General features: G+C 40.1%; 1 protein-coding gene across 26 annotated transcripts in view; it reads left to right on the top strand.

Moving 5' to 3' along the window:
* ptprfa (protein tyrosine phosphatase receptor type Fa) overlaps positions 1-12650 on the top strand; it is a 361887-nt gene that overhangs the window by 35683 nt on the left and 313554 nt on the right. For 25 of the 26 annotated variants that reach the window (XM_026143474.1, XM_026143473.1, XM_026143466.1 and 22 more), the window contains one exon: positions 8561-8638. The exons of the other annotated variant lie outside the window; for it this stretch is intronic. The gene's annotated coding sequence lies outside the window, so the exon portion shown is untranslated. The remainder of the gene's footprint in view (positions 1-8560; positions 8639-12650) is intronic. 26 annotated transcript variants of the gene reach the window in all.

Genomic DNA, 12650 nt, shown 5'->3' with positions numbered 1-12650 from the left:
GTTCACAGAGTGTCTCTTTATTTCTGGTTACTTTATTACTGGGCGTGCTCACACACGCTGCTCTTCCCCGACGTTGCTCATCAGTGCCATCACCATCACCTGTCCACTCACCTGCCTGGCACCGCCTTCAGCTCACTGCACCACCCTCCCCTACAGCTGAGTCAGGGGCCACACCTCTCCCACAGTTCAAAAACAAAGTTGCACGTTTTACTTCCACATATGGTTTGTGTCCCACGTTTCCCAGTTTCACTGCTGCTCCACAAGTAGTTGGGGAATGTTTGCGTCTGCCATGCAAACTGTGGACAACTGTTGCAACTTACTTGCAACCAAAGCAATTGAAAGGAGTTTTTAGTGTAGCATTATACATCTCTTTGGGACCAATTTTATGTAAGACTGTTAGCAACCTCCAACAACCACTCGCCAACCAGTAAGGGAATATACATTTTCCATAAGGACGTGGTTGTCAGGGGAACGCAAACTGGTATCTGTATCTGCATGACTGGGAGTTTAGCAGCTGATTCCACAGTGATTCTAGCAACAGCCGCCTGCCAACTGGATGGGCACTAAACTTTTCCTAAGTGACCTGTGGTTGCGAGCAGTCTTATCTCTAGGACTGTGTGACTGGGGCCTTGCTAAAGCACCAAAGCTAATGTCCTGTTTTAAAGAAAGCGATCTAGAGCCACACCAAAGATTAATGTTTTGTTCTACTGTGCGGGGCCTCCCTCCCACTGAGTTACATGAAACCCAGTTGGTTTTGCATAATCCTGCTGACAGTTAAATAGCACTACAAACCGTAGGAGGGCGGTTGAAGAACACATCCTCCACTGAGGTTAATGCCCTTACTTTATATTTTAGGTAAAGTGATTTGGATCTAAATTTGATGAGTTCCTCTTCTGTTCGTGCATCAGCTCTCCACCAAGACTCATGAAATCCAGCTTTGAAGCACTGTAAGCATGTCTTTGTGCTGGCAGCAGAACAAAGAGAAGTTCTAGTGTGAAATTTTAGATGCAAGTTTTAGAAGCTTCAGCGATTTCTTAAATTTAGTTCCTTGAACAGCAATATTTAAAGATACAGTAAAAATACACCCACACTCAGAAGACACATTTAGATGTTGTATGCACTAGTACTGCCTCCAGTAAACTTACGGTACACTGTCTTTTTCTCATTTTCTCATATATGCACAAACACACACACGCATTCCCAGTGTGTATTAGCTGAGGCTGGGCTGCAGCAGTGTAATGACTGCAGCCACCAGCCTTTGACTGGAAGCTTGCTCGGTGACTCTCCAGCTCGGGTGTTTTCAGCTGCCCGTCTCTTCTCAAGTTTCAGTCAACAAAATCAGCCGTTTGAACTTCTTCCCCCTCAAAACAGCGAACAATCGCAGCGAAGAAAACTTGATCTAATTTGGTAGGTTGCTCGTTCCACAACATGAAAAGCACATGATGTTGAACTGACTCTGACCTCAGTGAGATAATTTTTCAAGGGCAGCCTGATCCTCGTTTGTGTGGGAACAAATTATTATTAAGTTCAGCCAGGCTTGGCTGCACATCAAAGGCTGCATTTACAGTGCGAGTCATTATGATCTGTCTAAAAATTGCTGCTGGTATCAAATGTTTTGGACGGGTGTTGATATACAGATGTGAGTGTTTGGTTCATGAACCCTACAAAACTAATGAATCTGTGAGAGGTTTCCCTTGAAAATCATCATTTTTAAATACCTTTGAAACATACTTTAAAGAGAAATATTTAGCAGAGAATTACGACGTGTGTGTCTCATTTTAAACAGTCACCTCTCGGTCTCCTACTGGATGAAATGGTTTTCACCAACTAAAACTTACAGTTCACAGATTCAGCAAATTCAGCTCAGCTCCACATTTAGAGAAACAGGTGGTGAAGCTGTAAACTTAATGATTGGTCCTAGAATGTATTTCATTATGGAAGAAGTATTCAGGACAACGGTTTGCTAATCCTCTGTTTCTTAAAGCAAAACTATCATTACCTGTGTGCTCATCATAGTAAAAACAGCCATTCACTGTGGAAATTACTGTATTGGGCAACCGTGGCTCAGGGGGTTGGGAAGCGTATCTGTAACCGGAAGGTCGCTGGTTCGATCCCCGGGCTCTCTGTCCTGGTCGTTGTGTCCTTGGACAAGACACTTTACCCTACTTACCTACTGGTGTTGGCCAGAGGGGCCGATGGCGCGATATGGCAGCCTCGCTTCTGTCAGTCTGCCCCAGGGCAGCTGTGGCTACAACTGTAGCTGCCTCCACCAGTGTATGAATGTGAGAGTGAATGAATAGTGGTATTGTAAAGCGCTTTGGGTGCCTTGAAAAGCGCTATATAAATCCAATCCATTATTATTTGTTTTGATGTTTTTAACTTATTGATAAGGAGGCATAAATTCATAAAGAGTGGTTCACTGTAGTAGCTGCTCAATCGGAGAATCAGGTGCTTTAATAGATTTACTGCGGTAATCTAAGAGGCTGCTAGAAAATTAATGGAAGTGAAAATGAAAAAAGTTGATACATGAATTCATTTTTATGAAAGTCTTATGATCATTTTATGTTATGGGGGAGGGAGGGGGCTTAAGCTAATATTCTGAGAAAAAAATGAGTTCATTATGAACAAGATCCTTTTGAATATTCTCTTGGATTAAAACTGTAAATTCATGAGAAATGAACTTCAATGAAACTGTTTTGTTGTCAAAGAACTCCATTTCTTCATTAGTTGAACAGCCACGTGGAACATTTAAGGTTTAGACTGAGCTACAAATGTGGCCAGGAGTTTATCCGACCCCCAGGCTCGGCTCTCGGGTGTTGTTTGCCACCTTGTTTCCTTTTTGTCTAATGAAATAAAATGCTGTGTCATCAGACACGGGTAAATGGTGTCTAGTATTATTTTTAAAAGTAAAGTAAATTCTGAGGAAGAAGAGAAAAACGAGCGAGTGCTGTTTTTTTTCTCGTTTGTCCGGCACAAGTGCCGTTCTTTAAAGAGCTGTGGTTGAGGTGCAACAACACGATGGAAGACATCCTTACATCATTTTTATTCTCCCAAACAGATCGATTCAGCAGCAGCGTCTCTTCTGGATGCTTCCATTGATGATTCGGATATATTCAGTAGCAAGGGGCTCTAATCTGACTCGGTCTATGTGGGGTGAGAAGGTTTTCTCTCCAGCTGAATCTCTGAAAATTTATGTTTTTAAATTTGTGAGTACTATTAGCAGAGTTTTTTTTACTCTCTGAACTCAATCGAAGTTTAATTCTGAGTTTCTTCTCAGTTTTTGTAACAAATAGTTCATAATAGCTGTTTTAGTTGTTTTTATTTTTAGAAATTTGGCAAAATATTTAATTCCTTATCTACAACAGGAATCTGACCAGTATGCAAAAAATAAAATAAAGCTACTACTTTAACTTCTACTTTTCCCGTGTTATTAGAATATCTGATTTTTCATTTCCTAAGTCTTGACAATCAATGGAAAAATCAGTCTGATACATATAAAAAAACTGTGGATATTTTTTTCCAGAAAAGTAATTTAAGACGCTGTGTTGGAGACGTTGGTTCAAAGTGTCTTTATTCAAATAATCTTACTGAAGGAATCTGCGAGTATATTGATAAAGTGAGAAACATGATGGACTCAGTTACCTTCCATCAATTATGTTCCATACTTGTGCATCTTTATAAAAATGTAAGTCCAGCGTCACAGGTTTGTGGCCGAGGTCTAATGAGACCTGCAGTTTATAAAACGCAGCAACACAGACAAGGTCAGACCTGCTAATGATTTAATGTTCCTGTGAACCTCTGGCAAGACTAATTTGTTGCAATTTGGGTCTGGTTTCCCCATTAAAAAGCTGATAAAGGCTTGTAAATAATGAGCCAGTCATTGTCCTCTTTGTGCCCTTTAGTCCTGTTGCACCATTAATTAGCTGTTTGATACTCTGAGTCTTACCTTTAGTCCCTGTGTGCCTTTTTCGCTGTGGCTCGCTGTCCTGCTGGTTTGATGTAGGTTTTAATGAGACTCCAATGAGACTCTCAGCCTGCTTTCACAGCTGCGTCCACCAGCTGCACATGTGATGGAGCTGTTGGCTGAAATCTAATGGAGAATTTGAATCATCATTAATTGTTATTTTTTTGTATTTATGTTTGCTGTGCAAAATGTCTGCACACCTGAATGTGTGGCAGGAAAACAAAGAACCAAAACCCCTCTATCTGACCCTCTCATGTTAAATGAGGAACATCTAAACTTCTCATACTTGCATTTATGTAATAACATTAACAGCAACATTTACTCAAAGGTTTAAGGAGATTCCCAAAGCAGTGAGCTCATCTTGGCCCCGGTCAAAGTAATCCTAGACGCACTCTGGTATAAGATCACAGACGCAGGTAGAGGAAGCCCTCCGTAGAGAATAAGGCTGGAAGCCAAAATCCAGGAAGCCTGGAAGGATGTTAGCTGGTTAACTGAGGTGCACAAGGTCTCCATGAGAGACAGGCCCTGGGTGACAAACAGATGTCCATAACACTGAGACAAACAAAGCCACGAGGCTGAAGAGATAAACCAGAGAAGCAGAGGGCCTGTTCTCTGAAGATCCATCCAGGGTGTTCTCTCATCTACCGGGAATAACAGCACGAGGGCAGAGCCACTCAGAGCTGAAACTCAACAACACTGGAAAAACATCTGGGAGAAAAAGGTGTCACATACCACCAATGTCAAGCGGCTGGTGGACCTGAAAGCAGACGACAGCAAACAGAGCCAGGGGTGCCAGGTGCTGAAGGAACAGCTGGAGCAAATGTGGAAGGTCAAATTCAAAGTGGTCCTAATGGTAATAGGAGCATTAGACACTGTAACCCCCAAACTGGAAGAGTTTCTCCAGCAGATTCCAGGCCAACATCAGAGGTTGCTGCCCAGAAGACAGCAGCTAAGATCCTGGACAGAACCCTCAGACCCCCCCAGACCTTTAATAGAGGACCTGAGGGACACACACATTTTGTATATTTACAGGGAGGACAGGGATTATGCAGACGCTGCCCACTGTGAAACCTCTACTCTGATGAAACTGTTGTAGTATTTAACAAGTTTTACTTACCCAAGGGTGGAAGCTGAGATAAATAAAGGCTTTCTAGATATTAGAGATATTGTCACTCGAGCAATAAATAACTTTTACTTAATTTAATATTTTAGCTTATTTAAAATCCAAAACAAAACTGGTCAGAAGTGTAGACGTGAACAGTATAACACAAGTCAGTTAACTTTCAGGGAGATTAATCTGCATAGAAATGTGACTCTGAACTCTTTGTAGACGGTTTTGACTTTAAACTTCTAGACTTTGTGTTTTGGATTTGAATCTGCTGCCATGTTCAGATATTGATGATCTCGCTCATACTGTTGTACAGACAAACATATGTGCAAGGATTTCATTGGTCCAACTAAACTCTTCCTATGCATTTATAAATATGAAAATGCTGCTGCTCATAAATCTGATGAATGTCACACAGACCAAAACATTACAACTTAATGAATGTTAATAAATGTTCCAGCAGTAACCGAGCCAGCGTGTGAGCGCTCCTTCTAATTGCTTTTACACTGTTTCATGTTTAAAGTGTTCTATTCTCTCTTGTAATTTATACTATCTTTGTCTCATTAGTCTCAAATTATTTCAATTGTGTGAATTGAAACTGTCATATTTTTGTCATTCTTCTGCAAAGCAATTTAAATTGGACTAACCTGAATGAATAGAGGGGAATTTGGAGTGATACATTTACAAACAGACACACATGCTGCTGCCTTCTGATTGGCTCTGAGAGGACTTAATCAGCTGAATGTGAAGCAGTCTGAATGAGATGGGGAAGGAGATGCTTTTAAAATGCAATATTAGAGCAGTGAGACACACGCTTGCTTTGTTTGTGTGCAGGTGTGGGGGAGGCACTTTCAATCCTTGCAGGATTTGTGGTTTCTTCTCTAAATGTATTCAGCAGGGGGAGAATTGGTCTCTGGATTTGAAGGTCTTAAGCTAGAAAGTCTTTCCTGCGGGGATGTTGCCACTGAAACACCTGTCTTTGGCTTTTTTCTTTGTGCTGAGATACACCAGCATTGTGCTCAAATCTCAAAATGTAAATTGTACAGGCAGAACTGCAGCGTATAATCCCTCTATGGATGCATTAATGTCCAAGTAAAATATTAGAAAGCAGTAATATTGTGTTTGCTATGAAGTTCCTGATAAAGGATTAGCCAACAGCTGTCACAGCGCTGAAATGTTGATTCTCAATACTTTATGCAGTGATGCCTTTCAAACAGTGGGACCAATATTAACTCCACAGCTTCAGGAGGTGAGGAGTTAAAAATATCTCTCAGCAAACATTTCTGGCACAACTGTGCCTTCCTCCAAGGTGCATGGAGAGGATGAGACGCTAACAACATGGAGATGTGATGGTTAATTTGACTTTTTTTTGTTTCTTGTCCTTTATTCAAGCCCAGATGTGTTATGTATTACTATGACCCTGATGAAGGCCGAAACATGTTAGTCAGTTAATAAAATTGTTCCTCTTCACTTTTAAGTGTTGCTGGAGTTCCTGTGTTGTTAGTTTAAGATATTTCTGCCATGATTTGAATCTGGTAAAAAGATGGTTTGTAAGGTTGAAAGTCTGCTCTTGAACGTTGTTCATTTCACCTTTTGTAATTTTTGCAAAAGTTGTAATTAAGCTTTGACGGTTTGCATCATTTTTGACCGGCTGAAAACATTCAGAGATCTGCAAACATTTAATCTACATTTTCACCCTTTGTTCACTGTCCTTTGTTTCAAATAATGTTGTTACTCTTGGACTCTGTAGTCAGACTCAACAGTAGCTTTTCATGACTCATAATAGGTTCACCACAGGCCATTTTAACTTCTGTCTCTTTATAGACTGAAAAGCCAGCTTCCTTCTCATTGGATAATTTTGAGCTGCGTGGCTGAGAAGACCATATACTTGCTGCCATATTTAATGACATCATACAGACACCAGTGTAAACAAACTGTCTGAAACTTAGCAGTATGAAGCTTCACTGATTCGTTGTTGGAACCTTTGCCCCTCCCTAATATGAGTATTTATCAAATAAATACACCTGCTCAGCTCCTCAGATTAGCTTTCGTCAGGCATTAAAACTTGTTAAACTGACAATGATTCAGACCCCTGGCTGAGATAAAATTAATAGTCTGGAAATCCTCTTTCATGGCTTAAACGCTTGTAACAAAAGTCCAAAAATAAAGCTTTTCAGAGTTAGCAAAGCCATCCAGTGGACTGGATTGGACCCTTGGGTGGGCCCATCCTGGCTCATGGGCCATATGTTTGACAATTTTGTCAAGAGACTCTATTGTGGCTTTTGAAAAAGATATTATTGGTTTTGCATCAAGCTATGAAGTGCATCCCTAGTGTTTTCAGCAGGACTTTGAAGTAATCACTTCAAAGAAACATCACTTCATACATAAAGGAGATGCTGAGATTAGACGTGTCACTTCCTGCATGGAGTCTGCAGCTGCTATCAAGATGTTATCACATCAGGATTTATTAATGCCTTCTGATTATTGTATTCATTTACACCCGATGAGCGCTGTCATTATTTGGATTCTATCAGCAGTCAAATCTCCAAATACAAATCAGAACTTATTGTGCTATTCAAATGTCAAAGTCATAACATTACTGCTATATATGGAATCACCAGGTCAACAGTAGTTTTAGACTACGCAAACGTCAAATAGCTAATTATCACACAATTTACTGCATTTATTGAATATCACACCTAAGCTTTCCTTACAGCCTTTCCCAGGATGTGAAGTGTGTGGTGTGTTAGTGCAATTATGTAACAGTATCGCTCAATAATTAGAAGCCAGCTACCCACCACCCATCCACATTTTACATGTTTAAATAATTTAGGCACGTCTACTCCTGCACTTTATGTCAGTGTCCAAACGAGGGTGCTTGGTGAGGAGGAAAAAGAAGGAGGGGCAACCTAGCCTGGATTTAGGAGAGTTAATAAAGCTGTTTCCTGTTAAAGTTAAATCCAGGCAACATTAATATGTTACATCCAGTAACATATTAAGGAACAGAAGGATAAAAGAAATCCTTTTTGGTCAAAGCTGCTCATGTTAACTTAAACAAACAAATGTGTTGACTTTGTAAATGAACAGCGGTGGACTTCGTGTGATTCTGTGTCAGCTTTCCTGGTGAATTTAAGGCAAAAAAAAGTTGGTTAGGCACAATTCTGTAAATATCTTCACAGACCTGTAAGAGAAGTTTGACACACAATCAAATCTAGCTGCACTACACGGTGCACACTGATAAAGCTGAGTTTAACATAAACAGCTGCAGATAAAGACAGAACCAGTTCTTTTTACTGGTTTACTACATCCGTATGACTCTCAGCTCTAGAGTTGTCGCATCTCGCTGGCCTGCAGGCATACACTGGATACTAACACTGTAATAAGATAGCCCCATTCACCCCACAGCATGCTAACATTAAAGACTGTCCTGTTCCTGTGGGTGTTTTGGTAAAATAAAAGTAATCGACTCGATGTTCTGTTCCTTCCAGGAGGGCACGAGGACAAAGAACTAAAGCTGGCCGAGGCGTCTCAGTATCAGCTGTATCAGTGATGTCAGGCAAACAAACGTAAGTAATAAACAGTCGTCCACCAACAGGAATCAGTCTTGTATGTTGCAGCCAAGATGTTACTGATGGAGAGAAAATAACTTTAGTGAAAATGTTGAATTATGGAAACAACAGCTCTTAGTCTGTAACACAAAGACTGATTGTGCTCAAACAGAAAGCCTCCAGTGCTGAATATTGATCAGATGGAGTCAGCAATTTGAAGGATTTGCTTCGGGCTTTGTTGCATATGATGGGTCCCCTTACTGCCAGCGTCTGACTGATTGAAGAATGAATCAGTCAGTCAAACAAAATAATCGATATGTTCAGTTTGTCCTTTATATTCATTAATACAGATTAGTTTCCCTAGACTTTTCTTTTTTCAACCACACGCACTTTTGTTTTGCTATTAAAACATAATCATATGGAAATTATCTGCTGTGCTTGTTAATATCATGGGCATAAGAAGATAAGATGACAGCACAGCAGAGTTTACCTCCAGCCAGCCTGCAGGTAAATCACTGCTGAATCTGTTGAATAATTTAAAACTCAACACTTGTAAATGAGTTTTGTCTTTTGGGAACAACAACCTAGTTCAACACGTGCTGCAAAAAAGAGCTGGGCATAGGCGTTGTGAAGTCGGCCACTACATTCGGACTTCTGAACCCATCACGACAGCGTTTTAGCGGTCGCTATTTGGGTCTGTTTGAGTCCGACGTGATCAGCTAACGCTATCATTAATAAACTGTACAGATGCAAAGCAAAGACATGCTATATATCTGCTATTGGATTAAGACAAATGTGCTTCAACACACAGGAAGACGTAGTGTTTGGCATATCCAAAAGACACCATTAGCAACAATACAGTTGAGAGGACCAGTTCACTGACTTTAATTAACAGAGCCAAGGCCTAGCACACAGCATTTAGCTAAAGCTCCCAGTGCACCCTGTTAATCAAAGCAGCAGTGCCCTTAACTCTCAGCCTTACTACTCTCCAAATGCAAATTACCTGCCGCTGTTATGGAGGTGTACATTACTCAGAGGCCAGAGTCTCGTGAGATTTCATCACTTTAGAGACACCCCCCCGAGACTTTGGGTTTGCTGCTGAACCTACCTGAGGACCTCACTACATCCCTACAGCACACAAATCACTTACTGGTGTTCTTCTGGTTGGTTTAAGTTAGCAGAAGTACAGCCCATTAATTTCTTCCATATTAGTGAAAACATTGACCGTGAGTTACAACAGAACTGCCTCCTGATGATTAGAAGTATTTGTACAATGCTGGCACAGTGTCCCAGTTGTATTGACTGAATTAATGACACACTTTAATGAAGCATTTTTTTTAACCTTGGCTCTTTTTTCCATCTTTTGGGGTCTAAATAATTTATACTGACTAAAATGGCTGTGATTGGTCCAGTACTGAGTAAGAATGTAACCAGCAAACTGCAAAATGGCTTTAAAGTCCCACAGGGCAAATTCACATGTCAAAGTAAAAATGCTTGTTTTTGGGTCTGACAGGCTGAGGTTGTTGTTCTTGTGCAGACAGCAAGATGGAAAGGATCTCTGCAGACACACAAGTGTGTGACATGCTAGAGAAGTGTCGCTCTGAGATGTGGTGAGAGGTGTGGTGTTGTAGGAATACAGTCTGTCAAGATGAATATGAGACACAGTCCTCCAAGGAAAAGTGGAAAAACATTAAATAGTTAAAATATAGAATAATTTTAAACAAACAAAGAGAGATAAGACCGTCTTTTGGGGGTCGGGGAGTTGCGTTCTCTCTCAGTGCTGGATCAGTAGTTCACCTATTTTTATTTTGAAGATTGGAAAATCAGACTCACGGTTAAAAAAGCGTTATTGCCCTTTAGCAATGGATGGTTGTTTTGATGTAAATCAATCAACCACTGGGATGGAAAAATGAAGCCAACAACTGTGCAGTTCCTCAAATGGCCACTGAGTCAATTCCAATAGAGTCCTGAGTTGAAATGTGCTGTACGACTTTAAAGCATAAAAACATGTTTACAGGCGGGTACAAAGGCTGAGTCCTCACAGACAGGCGTCCCAGTCAAAGGGCTGTGCTAACTGCAATCACTGAAGTGTACTGGTCTGCTGTGTTTGTGTTGTTTTGACCAGTTGGACCAGTTTAATGGGATTATCTGATCAATAATAAAAACCCTGTTGTGTGTTACAGCTCAGCCAAGAAATTTGTTCTGTAGTTTTGGTGAGTAAAGTTTGCAACACAAATTCAGGTAATGCTTCTGTCATTGCATTTCACCCCTCTTACTAAGCCTGTTAGCCTTAGCTAATGACTTAATAATAACATAATAGTTATGTATTAGTACTTCAACTAAACCTGGTTAAAAGAATCTGATGTTAGGCTTCCAAATGAGTCCAAAACCAGTGCGTGATGTCATAGTAGCCACCTCAATTTTTGTCCACAAATACAGAGTATCAATGTACTTTTCTGTACCAAAGATGATAGATTTAACCACTACATCTTTGATGATAATATTATCATTAAATGATCATCATTAAACATTTACTGGAAAACAAATCTCTCTGCATTTGCAACGTGCTAAACAAATAAATAAATGTTCTTTTTCTTTTGCTGTTGCAAGCTTGTTACATACAAACCATTTCTATGAGACCTGCTTGAGAAGAGACTAAAGATGTAGATGTATGTCTGAACTGTCCCCACACCTGCTTTTTTCTCTCCTAGCATGGTGAGGTTAAAATAGACACAATTTGCGTTGCTCTGGAATTGAGAGCAGCTCTTGACAGACACTGTTGCTGGTTGAAGTGTGCTGGTTAATGGCATGTGGGCAAACAAGCATTGCATTGGCAGGTTCAGAGAGACTCTACTGGTCTGGTGTAGGAGCTGTGCATCACACAAGGAGTGCCTTCTCTGCCGAGCACCCCGAGGACCTCTGTATCAGCAAAGCTGCATTCATGAATATAAATGTGTTCCCACTATTATTACACTTAAACACCTGAAGTCACGTGCAGAAGCAGTCGCTAAGCGCTCGCTATTAGTGAGCTGCTCAGCAGATGACACTAAGGAAATATAGATATTGAAAGATGTTGACACTGAAATAAGTTGAGTTCCCTATAACTTTTCTAATATGTAACAAGTGTAAGTGACATCTACGTGAAGGGACATTAAAGGGACAGCTTGTCAAAGTCAGTAACAATGACTCTTTACATCTTGTTTACCTTTGCTTTGTGTGAGTTTTTAGTAAAAGTAAATGGCATGCTGCAGTTTATGTTTTTCTTTGATATCAAAATCTTAATTTTCTGCAGTTGAGGTTTGCAGCTCCCATTCTTCATTTTATGTAGGGATGTACTATAGAGGAGAATATTATTAAAGCCGGTAGGTTATTTATTTCATAGCACCAGCATGTAGAATGTCCTTATATGTCCTGTGATCTCAAGTTCAGCTCAGAGCATTGCTATTTAATAATGCCAAGTAATATCATCCTCATCTTAGGCTAGATCATATAGTAAGGTCAAGCCTTTGTGTGTATATATATACATATATATACACACAATCATATATATACATATATACATATATATATACATATATATATATATATATACATATATACACACACACACACACACACACACACACACACACACACACATGTATATATATATATGTATATATATTTATTTATAATCCCAACAATCCCCCACTGAGATGCACTTGGTGACAGTAGGGAAGAAACCCCCCCAAAGATAAAGAATCTGACTCAGGTAGGGTGGACATCTGCCTTCATTATTTAGAGAGGAGAGGGAAAAGGTTTGAGAGACTTCTAGCTGTAATTCCAGATTAGAAATATGCAGAGCACCTGCAGAAGGATACTGCAATTTTATATAGATTCACTGCGAGTGAAAGACAGGAAGGGTGCTTATGGGACCCGTACCCACATGTAACTAAGGAGTATTTCAGGGTTGTCTAACTATAAGCTTTATTAAAAAGAAAGGTTGAAAGTTTGAAAAAGGAAAAGTTTGAAGCCTAAATTTAAAAGTATA

This window comes from Astatotilapia calliptera, chromosome 15 (assembly GCF_900246225.1).
Source record: "Astatotilapia calliptera chromosome 15, fAstCal1.2, whole genome shotgun sequence".
Lineage (NCBI taxonomy): Eukaryota > Metazoa > Chordata > Actinopteri > Cichliformes > Cichlidae > Astatotilapia > Astatotilapia calliptera.
This window is presented reverse-complemented; position numbering and strand designations above follow the sequence as displayed.